We start from the raw sequence: 13,293 nt of genomic DNA on the forward strand, positions 1-13,293 counted from the left end.
TTTTAAATCCCCCAAGAAAAGCTAGGCAGCCTCAGGGCCTGTTGGAGGGTTAAGACCAGAGCCGGAGCACATGGATGTCTATGAAGCATTGTGCCTGCTTTATTTCTGTGTTGGCTTCTAGTGAACACTTAAGAAATTGTTACAAAGAACATGTCTTAGAATAAAATAAGACACACAAACAATTGTATGGATTAGAAAGGCATACAAAGTAACATAACAGGCCCTATAAATAACATTGTATGTCTTTTTTATTCTCTTATTTTTTGAGACAAGGTCTCAGTCTGTAGCCAAAGCTGGCCTGAAACTCACCATGTAATTAATCCGAGGTGGCCTTGAATTTCTAGCGACCCTCCTGCCTCAGTCTCTTGACTCACAGTTTTGGGATCCCATGCCTGGCTTGTATTTCTTTTTGAAAAATCATAATTTTATGGTCAGTAAGAACAAGGCTGATACTCATGTGGTCATAGCTACTCAGAAGACTGAAGCAATAGGACCTCTTGAGGGAAAACAGGGAGGCCTGCCTTAGAAAGAGGGGTATGGAGGAGGAGCCACGGTCTGATACATTGAAAGGTGTGTGTACAAATACAGAGTCCACAGTCCCGAATAATTGTTGTGAGATTATACAGAAAAATACCCCCTTTGTATCTATAAGCCTTTCTAAATTACAAAATACTTCCTTGTATTCTTAATTGATCTGACATAGAAATTTTTTTAATGCCCTTAATTTGTTGGTATGTGGTTCAGAAACTGATGAGAATGGTTAGGGCCTAGGTAAAATATTAAGGCCTGTATGGAACGTTAAGGAAGCCCTAGGTAACTGTTACTTGGCTAGCCTGCTATTATAAGGAACCTTTCTCATATGTTTCTGCTGTTACTAGGAAACTTTCTTTTTTTTAAAAAAAAAATTATTTATTGTATGTATATGAGTACACTGTAGCTGTCTTCAGACACACCAGAAGAGGGCATCTGATCCCACTACAGATGGTTGTGAGCCACCATGTGGTTGCTGGGAATTGAACTCAGGACCTCTGGAAGAGCAGCCAGTGCTCTTAATCACTGAGCCATCTTCTCAGCCCCCTCTTTATTTCCTCTTCTTCCTCCTCTTCCTCACCCTCCTCTTCCTCTTCTCACTCCTCCTTCTCTTCCTCTTCCTCCTCCTCTTTTAAGATTTATTTATTTATTTTATGCATATGAGTACACCACCATTGCCCTCTTCAGACACACCAGAAGAGAACATCAGATTCCATTACAGATGGTTGTGAGCCACCATGTGGTTACTGGGAATTGAACTCAGGACCCTGGAAGAGAAGTGAGTGCGTACTCTTGACCGATGAGCCATCTCTCCACCCCACTGGGAAACTTTCTAATGCCAAAACTGACTACCTATTCTGTTATGTTCTGTGCCCCTGGACATCAATCACGATAAACGTCAGTAGAACTGTTTTATATAGTTACCCACAATAAGCTTGGACCCGAACCAACCACCCAGCAGCACCTCCTGCACCTGTGTATGCGCTTTTACAGGATTTGCCTTTATAAGCTGCCCCTAGATGTACCCCAACATAAGAGAGACACCTGCACCAATTAAGAAACTACTTGGAATAAGACTTCCATTTTGAGTAGTGGTCTGGTAAAGTTTAAGTTCCCAAGACCTCCCTGGGAACTGACACCCTACTTGGCAGGAAGAGACATGTACGTGGGTAACTGACATCCTGATTGGCAAGTTAAGACATGAATGTTAGACAAGTCCCATCCTGTTGGACAAGTTAGGACACAACTATTAGACAAGGCAAGCCTCCAGCCACAGCTGAGTACACCAACCAATGGGAGCAGGATAAGTGTATACCATGTTCCTAAGGAAACCTCCTATCCCTAAATCCTGATTGGTGAAATAACTCAGCACAGATGTTTGTGGATTTGGGGCTTAAAATCCCTGTAGGATTTTAACTTGGAGTCATGGTTTAGTTCCTGAATCTGGACCACAGCCCTGGTCCATCAGTTCTGGGGTGTATGCTCAATAAACTCTCCCTGTCTGACTGAGATGAGTGTTTGTGTGGTTTGTGAGGCAATTCCTGGACCCTAACAAAATTAAAATTTGGGGTTGTGGGGCTGGAGAAATGGCTCTTCCAAAGGTTCTAGGTTCAATTCCCATCAACCACGTGGTGGCTCACAACCATCTGTAATGGGATCTGATGCCCTCTTCTGGCACACAAGTGTACCTCATATATATAAACAAATTTAAAAAAAAAAAATCGAGAGTTGTGTTCTATTCAGCAAATAGCTAATTCTTTCCCTCTCCATTTTGATAGGAACGCATGTTCCTGCCCCACTGGTTTAGGTTTTGTCTAATGGCTTACACTGACCAATCAAATGAGAGCACATGTCAGGAGCAGAGGTCAAAACAAGGCAGGGTGGGTTTGCATGCCTTCTTGGTCTTGGGCCAATCATCATACAGGGCCCTTGTCCCAGGAACCAATTCTCTTTGACCTCATCCCAGAAAGTGAGCCACATTAATAGGATTAAACATCTTTGGCAACAGAAATAGAGCCATTGTAGGCAAGTCTCAGACCTGCTACTAAGAGAGTGGAGACAGGAGTTGGCTTACTCCTGTTTTGTGATGGTCTGTCACAAAATGCCATGCAGCAGAAACCCAGGTACTGTAGAAATCTTACAGAAGTTAAAAGGAAGTCACTAACACCTGTTGTGCACCCACAACCCATGGGGAACTGCTACTACCCTGCTTACAGATGAGGAAATGGAAGGGGAGAGGAGGCGATGTCTTCCCCAAGATCAGATAGTGTAGAAAGGCATGAATTAAAACCCATCTGGCAGGGCTGGAGAGCTGGCTCAGTGGCTAAGAGGGCCAGAGTTGGGTTTCTATCCTGTAACTCCAGCTTCAGGGGATCTGATGCTCTCTTCTGACGTCTATGGGTACCCACATGCATCTGTGCATGCACACATATACACATAAAGTTTTAAAAATACTGTTGAAGAAAAGAAACCATCAGTCAAGTGTGGTAGTTCATGTCTTTAATCCCATAACTCTGGAGGCAGAGGCAGGCAGGTCTCTGTGAGTTTGAGGCCAGCCTGGTCTCAGGATGAGTTCCAAGACAGCCAGATCTACATAGTGAGAGTAGTTTTTCACTACTATAGCATATATTATTATAAAACCATTTAAATTCTAAGTATTCCAACAACTGTAATGTTGGAATAATAAAAATGTTCACTTTGTTAAATATTATTATTTAAGCCAGGCTTTTAATCCCAGCACTCGAGAGACAGAGGCAGATGGATCTCTGTGAGTTTGAGGCCAGCCTGGTCTACAGAGCAAGTTCTAGACAGCAAGGGCTACATGGAGAAACCCTGTCTCAAAAAAACATCAGAGAGATGGGTGGGGAGGGGGAAGGGAGGAGAGGTATGTATGTGTGGGAGTACATGCCATGGTGTGTGTGTGTTGTGTGGTTGTGTGTGTGTGGTTGTGTGTAGGTTAAGATACAAGTCTGCGGAGTCAGCTCTCTCCTACTTTTATATGTGGTCTGGGGAGGAAACTCAGGTTGCCAGGCTCCCACAACAAGCGTCTTTTCCTGCTGGGCCATCTCACTAGCCAAAGAGGTGAGTTTTGGTTTGGTTTTTGTGGAGTCTGTGAGGGAACACCACCAAACAGGAGTGGGAACTTTTGACTTTACATATTTTGTATTAATACTGAACACTAGCTGTAAGAGCTTCCCCAATGACAACAAACATTTGAGAGACAGATTGTGTCTTTATGGGTGCTAGTAAACAGACAAACCTACCTAAAGGGGTCATAATTACCTCCAGAGGAGTTCTGTTGTCTCATTTGTCCACAGGGGCCTGGGGTTAGCACCTCTCTGGGAAAGCCCCATTCTGGATACATGTAGCCGAAGTCTATGACAATAGCCTTGTCCTCAGAAGTTCCCTGGGAAGCCGAGCAATGGGCTGTGGCTTGTGAGTTGCTCTTCTGACTCTGTTCTCTCTTGGCAGAGTGAGCCGGCAGAAGGCAGGCTGCCTGAGCTACCACAGATGCTGCCCACAGTGGCTCTTTACTCCGCCCCTCAGTGGCCACTGGTGATCTCTCTCACTCAGTTTTAGCCAGTGAGAACAGGAGTGGTTAGGCTCCTACTGCCTGGCTCTGTGTGTGTGTGTGTGTGTGTGTGTGTGTGTGTGTGCGTGCATGCACCTGTGATTGTGCATGCCTGTGTGTGTATCTGTGTGTGTGTGTCTGTGTATGTGTGTCTGTGTATGTGTGTGTCTCTGTATGTGTATGTGTTTGTGTGTCTGTGTTTCTGTGTATCTATGTGTGTGTCTGTGTCTCTGTGTATGTGCATGTACCTGTGATTGTGCATGTCTGTGTGTGTGTATCTGAGTCTGTCTGTGTGTGTCTGTGTTTTTGTGTATCTATGTGTGTGTCTGTGTCTCTTTGTGTGTTCATGTACCTGTGATTGTGCATCTCTCTGTGTGTGTATCTGTGTCTATGTCTGTGTGTGTCTGTATGTATGCGTCTGTGTATGTGTGTGTGTGTTTCTGTGTATCTATGTGTGTGTGTGTCTCTTTGTGCATTATGCATGTCTATGTGTTTATCTGTGTCTGTATCTGTGTGTCTGTGTGTATGTATCTGTGTCTATGTGTGTCTGTGTGTATGTATCTGTGTCTATGTGTGTCTGTGTGTGTCTGTGTGTCTGTGTGTATGTATCTGTGTTTATGTGTGTCTGTGTGTGTCTGTGTGTCTGTGAACCTGTGTGTGTGTCTGTGTCTGCTGTCTGTGTTTGTGTGTCTGTATGTGTGTGTCTATGTGTCTGTGTGTGTATATCTGTGTGTGTGTGTGTGTGTGTGTGTGCCTGTGTTGCATAAGTGGGTGTCCTGGCTTCCCCAGTACTGTGGCATTTCTCCTCAGAACTCTGGACATGTGGCTCAATGCCTGCTGAGCCTCAAGCACCCTCCTCATTCTGTGCTCTTCCCTTCTGTAGGGATACCCACTTCTCTAGATTCCTGTCACTGTCCCACCCTTCTCCATCCATTTTTGCTCATCAGTTCTAAGGCCCATGCCCATCAACCCAGCTGCTTTGGATCAAACTTGGCCCAAGCTCAGAGAGAATGACTGATGAGCCAATGCATCACAAGCAATGAGCTATTTTGACAAATTGTGAAGGCAGGGTTTTAGGATCAAGAAACAGGGAATGTGGATTGCTAAATACTGCTTGTCAGGTAAATGTGCTGTCTCAGTTAATTCTCCAAACAGCTCTGTGGGCTGGGTGCTCTTATTATCCTTGTTCTGGAGATGAAGAAACTGAGGCACAGAGGACTTAATAAGTTATGCAAGACCATGCAGCTAAATGCTGCAACAGGAATCCAAACCCAGGCAACACCCTTCGGAGTCTCCTTTTTCTTTTTCAGGAGTTTTGTAGATCATGTTGGCCTTGGACACTCTGTCCACCTGCCACCAGTACTGGAAAGAGCTTCACTCTTAATGTTCACTGTGAAGAAGAGAGGCCACCCACCCAGGCCAGAAGAGAGTGCCAGACTCCCTGGAGCTGGAGTTGCAGTGGTGGGCAAGCCACCTGACGTGGGTGCTGGGAGCCGAACTCTAGTCCACTGGAAAAACTGTATGCCCTTGTAAGCTCGGAGCTGAGAGCTCTCTCTTAAATGCTGGGCTGTCTGCATCTTTTTGTTCAGTGGTCTCTGCGTGAGACAGGCAATCATCTCCACCTTCCTCAGCATTGTTCCCACCCCTCATGCCAATCAGGTTACTTATTACTCTGCATCAGTTCCTCATCTGGTCTCCCTGCCCTGGTGGCTCTACACCACACGCACACGCACACGCACACACGCACATGCGTGAGTGTGTTTCTTATAATTTCACATAATTGTCTGCTCAGTCTCCTCAAAGCCTGGCTTTATCTGGAATTCCAGTTTGCCATTCTGCCATTAAATGGACTCCATCATTGTGGTCAAACATAGATACAGGTGGCTGCAGCTGAGTATGGCTTAAATGCTCAGCCTCTGACACTGGGAACCAAACTGTCAGCCTACAGCAACAGACCACTTCCAGCAATGTCCCCAAGTATGATGGAAGGCAGGAGAACTCTGATGAGAGGTATATGGGTCAGAGAGGAGGGTTGCAAAGACACACAGACACACACGCCCGCACACATATGCACACACACACACACACACACACACACACATACATACATACACAGACACAGTGTAGGGAGAGAGCACCCACACCACTGCTTCAGTCATTCCTCAATGAAAACCTCTGTCCTTCCTAGAAATGGAAACAGAAAGGAAAAACTCCAGCCAGGGCCGATGTCCATTTACAGCAGGGTAGAAGGCTGGATTTAGGAGACAACTATCTAACTGTGAAAACTGTCTCCCTCCCAGAGCTCTAAGTCACCGTAGAAGGAGCCCAGGAAGTGTCCCCGAGAAGGGCCAGGCCCAGCCCCCACCCTCAGCTCATAGCAATCCCTCAGAGAAGCAGATCCTGGCCTTCCTCTCCGAGCTAGCCATCCCATACTAGCACCTTTCACACAGCGAGAATGGAGTTCATTGTGTCCTCTGGGAGGAAGCTAAGTTTACAGATGATGCTCTGATGAGAGTCTCAGCTGCTTTGTTCCTAGAATGAACCAGATCACTAAAGATTTAAACAGTTTAGGAAAATGAGCAGAATGGAGGCTAATGAAATTCTGTCTCACAAAGAGTGTGGTCACACACTAGGGTAGAGTCCATAGGACATTGAAATGGTGTTCTAATAGGTAGAATTGCAGAAAACAGTGAGGAAGGAACCCTAGGGCTGGATGATCCTTGGAACAGGGGAGGCGATGGCTTCCCTGTAAATGGGCACATCTCATTTAGCACCTGTGTGCACTCCCAGACTTGCTACCCAAAAACAGCATCCAGCTAAGGAGAAAGCGAGAGAGAAAAGGAGGGATTGCTCTGGGGCTCAGAAACACAGCGTGATCATTTGTTTGTTTGTGTGTTGTTTGTTTAGCAAGACAAGATCTCACTCTATATTGCAGACATGTTTCTTTCTACCTCACTGTGTAGCTCAAGTTGACTTCAGACTTCAACCCCTCCTACCTCTGCCTGTCCAGATGGCATTAGAGGGATGTGCCCCCATGCCTGGACACAGTATTCTGCATTATCCACCCTCTTCCTGATTGCAGTACAGAGAAGCATTCTTTGGCTTGAGGCTCATGAATAATGACTGCACAGAGGCCCTGTAGTTCTTTTTACACTTTGTTTTCACTCTTGTACAAATTTGTCACTTGTCACCAGTGTAAAAATGTTTTGGTATAAGGCTTTTGGATTAATTACAGGAAGACCACAAGGGGTTTAAGCTGAGAATATTAGGAAGTGGAGAGTCTCAGATATCCCAGACTGCCTTCAAACTCACTACTCAGCAAAGGAGGACCTTGAATTCCTTTCCTCTTGCCTCCAAGTCTCAAATCCAGGCTTACAGGCGTGTGTCACCAAGCCTGGTTTGAGCTGATCATGGGGTAATTCTGAACTTAACATTAACTTGAGCCAAGCCAGGTATCTGAGATCTAGTTATTGTAGAGCCATGACTCTAATGGACTCTACCATTACCAGACTCTACTTCAGATAGCAGGACATTAGAGACCAGAACTCTAATGTCCTGCTATCTGAAGTAGATTTAAACCACAAACAGATCTCCACCGGCTAAGGCCAGCAGAAGCCCAGACAGAGGGGCAGGGAGACCAAGAGGTATGAGTCAGAGGGACACTGGAATCTGGAATTCTGCCTCCCGCCCTACCACTGGACTCTGCTTGCCTTATGATTGGTTACATATACTGTGAATCCATGTTCCTAGTTCTGGCTTTTATTTCATATGCAACAAGAGGGGGAAGAGGAGGAAGAGGAAGAAGAAGAGGAAGAGGAGGAGGAAGAAGAGGAGGAAAAAATGCATGTTGATCATGTGTTGAGATGACATTTCTGACCTATTGGGTTAAATTATGTTTTAGAAGGGATGGCTTTCTTTCTTTTTCCCTTAATACAGATGCTGTGAGCTTGTAGCTCATGTTTTCATGGATGGCTTTGTTCTACATGTTCAAAGAATGGAAACCGCATGCTCTTCTCTCCTGAACTTGGGGGTGGGGAGGCTATACCTGGTAAGCTAAATGCTTGTTTCATTTTTGTTTCTTTGGAATGTAACCCAAACTCCTCCTGCCAGCTGTTGGTCAGTGTGGCAATCTGAGGTCAGTGAGTACTTTCGGACACTTAATGACTTTCAAGAAACACAGCTGGGAGAGCTGGAGGGCACAGTGAAGAGACCGATTCTTTGGCTGGACTCTATGAACTGAGAGAAGCCCATGCAGTTCATCTAAACCTACACCGAGGCTTCTGAAGACGCTGTTCACCATCCAAGACACAAGTGTCATCCCGTATTCATCTTTGTGTGCTGGAGGAAACAGAACGGGAGGGCAGAGAGAACACAGAGCTCTCTGTTGTGCCTTACACTGTGCCATGGGGACTTCTTTCTTGTCTGGGTGAGTCAGAGAACTGACTATGGTCTAGATTGATAAATAAATAAATAAATAAATAAACAAACAAACAAATAAGAAAGACAAATAAACAAACCTTCTATAAATGGGAAAAGGCTTATGGGTGGATGCAGACTTATTCACCAAGCTGGAAGTTTGAAGAAACATCCTGTTTTCCCCTCTGCAAAAGCTGACACGATGCCCAATTCTTGCCACGCAGGTGGCTTCATATTTGGCAGCTGTCCTTTTATAACCACTAGTGGGAGGAGAGATTACTGGACAGAGTCTCTTTCACGCTATTTCCTAAATGAGAAAGTAGACATGAACATACAATTCAAACCCCGTGATTATAAACACAATAAAGTGTGCGTCATTGCACGCGCTTTCCGACATTTGAGATGAGACAAGGTGTTTTACCAATAAAGAAACTAGATCAGAAACTGTTCAAGGGACATCTGAATGGTTTACACACGTTTTATGCCCTTACTGAAATCATCTGAGGTTTCCTGCTACATCTGTTGGCCAGGGAAGTGACTCAAGGTGTGTCCCTTTGTCACTGGAGCAAGCAAATGGTGGCACTTCTAATGGTCAGCAGCATCTTGTCAGACATGGTCCTGGACATGCGTGAAAGGCATATGAGGAAGAAGGTGCCTGCCGAAAGTTCTCAGCTGGTCCTTAGAAACAGTTGCTCTGGGTGGGAGAGATGGCTCGGCGGGTAAAGACACTTGCAGCCGTGCAAGGCAGTGCTGGCTGTGTTCCCCAGGTTCAAGGACAGATCTGATTCCACAAAGTTGTTCTTTGATCTCTTCACACACATGGAGGTGCATATCCCCACCATCACACACACAAACATGCACAAAGAACCAAATTTTAAAAAGCTAAAAAAAATGTTCTTTCTACCTGAACTCATGGAAGACTCAGTTGTTGCCCACTAAGCTTTGGGGCTAACCATACTTTTAACTGGGTGGATGGCAGTGGTGGCACATGCCTTTAATGTCAGCATTCAGGAGGTATGAGCAGGTGGATCTCTGAGTTCAAATCCAGCCTGGTCTACAGAGCAAGTTCCAGGACAAACAAGTTTGTCACAACAAGAAACCATCAGTCAAACAAACAGCAACGAAGGGAGGTAGATGTGGGGGAGGGGAACTGCGCTTGGGATGTAATGTATTGAAAGAATAATTTTTTAAAATATTATCTTACTGATGGTCCCTGAAATAAAATGAACATGATTCAAAGAGCAAAAGAGCATTTTGTAACACTAATCCCCGAGTTCTTTTATTTATGACTTAAAAGGGATTACTGCCTAACATAATTGCTTTTTTTAAAAATCACTGCGAGTCCTGCTAAATGACTTACGTGGCCTCACTAAAAACTCACAGCTGAACTTGCAAAGCCTTCATTAAACTGGGTGAGGTGGTACACGCTTGTAATGCCAACATTAGGGGAGCTGAGACAGGTGAATTGCCACAAGTTCTGACCAGTCTGGGCTACAGAGTGAGACCGTGTCTCAGAAAACAAAAACAAAACAAAGCCTTCATCCACCAGACCAGATCAAAAAGAAGAAATGTGTTAGAGCAAACTATTTGAAGCTGCCACACCACTAGAAAAATGCATCTAACAGTTTTCACATCTTTACGTACATCGGTTTGACTCCTTTGCCACAGGAACCTGAGATCCAGAAAGTCTATGAAGACATCTGTTCCTGACAGGGATGAGGAATACAGAAAATGACATTCGGTGTCCTAGTTAAGAGGCTTAAGGTACCAGGTGATCTATTTGTATAGCAAGTCAGCCTCTTTCATCTGTAGGACAGTGTTATCAAATACACCTACCTCACTCGGCTGCAGGGTGACTTTTGGCAATGCACCAGGAGGGACTTGATTCTTACTAATAGGGTCATTACTCCAGGCATGGTTCCTAGCTGAGTGAACTGTAATAAGAAGACCCATTGTAGACTAGGCCTCATTCTGCAGCCCAGGTTGGTCAGAACTTGTAGCAATTCCCCTGTCTCAGCTTCCCAAATGTTGGCATTACAAGCGTGTATCACCGCACCCAGTTTAATGAGGTCTTTGCAAGTTCAGCTGTGATTTTTTAGTGAGGCCACGTAAGTCATTTAGCAGGACTCTCAGTGATTTTAGAAGAAGCAATTATGTTAGGCAGTAATCCTGTTTAATACTGCTGCTAAGGTCCCTCTAAAAGCTGTGGTGCTCATCAGTGCCTTCCCTTCGACCTTAAGATTGTAATTCATCTCCAAGCGCACCTTCTGTGGTAGACTTGGAAGGACAGTAAGTACAGATACCTACAAAGCAGGGGAAAACTTCTGGCACTTTAATAATTTAAAAATTGTACCTGGGCTTGGTGGCCCAATCCACAGTCCCAGCACTCAGGAGGCTGAGGCAGAAGGATCTTGAGTTACGGATCAGCCTGGGAAGCATAGTGAGTTGAAGGCCGGCTCAAGCAGCATAGTGAGACTCTGTTTCAAAAAGGCAAGGCCTGTCAGTGCAGCTTTAGGGTAGCGCTCGTGAATATCATGAGCAACGACTTGGATTTGATCTCTAGCACTGAGAATAAAACTGTGAAATGGACTCAATTATGACAGATTTGTGTCTTAATAGAGAAAGGCGAGCTAAACTAGACTCCTGTGCTACGAGGCTGAATGGTTTCTTTCAGCTTGGCGCCCTCTAGTGGAGTTTTTGAAAAATTAGTTCCTTTTATTTTGGGGGAATCTATGCAGATTATTATTATTTGGGATTTTTTTTCTACTTGGTTGAGACAGGGTAGACCTAAATCAGGCTGGCCTTGAACTTTACAGAAATCTCCCACACCTACCTCCAGAGTCTAAACTTACGGGGGTGCTCCACCATGCCTGTTTGGATAGGTTTTGCCTAAGTTAAAAGAGTTTGTCTGTTGTTAGCCTAGTTTCTAAAACCTGTCTGGCCTGAGCAGAAGCCTTTGCAGGGAGAACGGAAGTGAGGTGAGTATATCTGCCACCTGACAACCAAGAAGCACATTCAGATGTCGTACTCAGAACACTGTGCCACTGTGTTATTTCAACAATGGCTGAAATAAAATTTGGGGGAAACGGTCAGGGGTTGGGGGGCGGAAATCATGGGCCTGCTGAGTTTTATTTATCCTGTAAATAATGAAATTTGTATTCGTTAGATTGGGAAGTGTGTGTGTGTGTGTGTGTGTGTGTGTGTGTGTGGTGTGTACACATGTGTCTGTGTGTGCATATAAAAAAACTTATATAAGAGGCTTTTGAAAATCAGATATGTAGCTACATAGCTGATGGTGGTGGCACACGACTTTAATCCCAGAACTTGGGAGGCAGAGGCAGGAGTTCAAAGCCAGCCTGGTCTACAAAGCAAGTTTAGGACAGCCAGACAGCCAGGGCTAGTTACACTGAGAAAACCTGCCTTGGGGAAAAAAAAAAAAAAAAAAAAAGCAGACATGTGCTTTTATGTTTTTAAAAGCTCAGAGAATAAGTTGTTGTGGACTCCATACTGATCTTCCCATCATGAGAGATCTGGGTTTCTTCCACCATCCTTTCATCCCTAGAGTGTGGCCTTTAACCAGTCACTATATCCAAATGGACATCTACACAAGCAGTTTAAGCTCAATTCTTCTAGAAAACAAAACAAAACAACAAGAAACAACTTCAAAACTATCTTCATCTTTGACCCCTGAGTCCTCTGCCTTATTCGAGGAAAACAATGACCAGAGCCGTCAGTAGAGGTGTAGGAGGTCAGGGCCTGAGGAGATACTTCAGAAGATGACAGAGGAAAGAACCAAATGCTGCAGAAGTCATCATAGTGGGAAGATTGGGCTGGAACTAGTAGTACAGCTCTGGAGACATTAACGGGTGCATCTTCAGTTTTGTAGAGCAGAACCCCTCTTTCCTCTCACTAACAGGATCATGGCAGAGCAAAGTTCGCTGGCCCTGGCATGATAGAAAATAGAGAAGGTGCCTTAGTTAAGGTTTTATTGCTGTGAAGAGACACTATGACCAAGGCAACTCCTCTGAAGGAAAACATTTCACTGAGGCTGGCTTACAGTTCAGAGGTATAGTTCATAAACATCATGGCGGGAGGCTGTTGTAGTAATTATTTAAAATCAGCTGCTGGTCAAGCCAACTGGCTTCTGCTGGCTCTGCCTAGCTCAACCATGTGGCCAGAGGCCACATGTGCGCAGCAGCTACAAACAGCCAGCCAGAAACACCAGCCCTGCCACCCACGAGATGCCAGCATGGGAGATGACTCTGCCAATCTTCCACACTGTCTCTACAAGGCTGGGCATTGCCCAGACCATCCCCCCATCCACGCTGGCCCAGTAGGAAGATGAGACTCTAATGTTTAAATTATCCAAAGGCTTTATATATTTGGTAATGATCAATAACAAGATGCCCATACAATCAGAGGTGTAACCCAATACCCAACCTAAATATACCAACTACCTTTGACTGCTACAGACAAGCGAACATCAACCTCCATGCCCCGCCCTCTTCTCCTCCTAGCTCCTCCTCTTCCTTCTCTTCCTCTTTTTACTCCTCCTACCTTAGCTCCTCCTATAGGAGGCATGGTGGTACACAGGCAGACATGGTGCTGGAAAGGTAGCTGAGGGTTTTCCAACTGCCTTGGCAGGCAGCAGGGAGAGCAGGTGAAACACACTGGGTCTAGCATGGGCATCTGAGACCTCAAAGCCTGCCCCGGTGCTAAGCCTCTCCCACATTCATCCAAAGTGTCCCATTATCTCTAGACCTGGGTATCCCTCC

The sequence above is a fragment of the Arvicanthis niloticus genome, chromosome 10, assembly GCF_011762505.2.
Source record: "Arvicanthis niloticus isolate mArvNil1 chromosome 10, mArvNil1.pat.X, whole genome shotgun sequence".
NCBI classification, from domain to species: Eukaryota; Metazoa; Chordata; class Mammalia; order Rodentia; family Muridae; genus Arvicanthis; species Arvicanthis niloticus.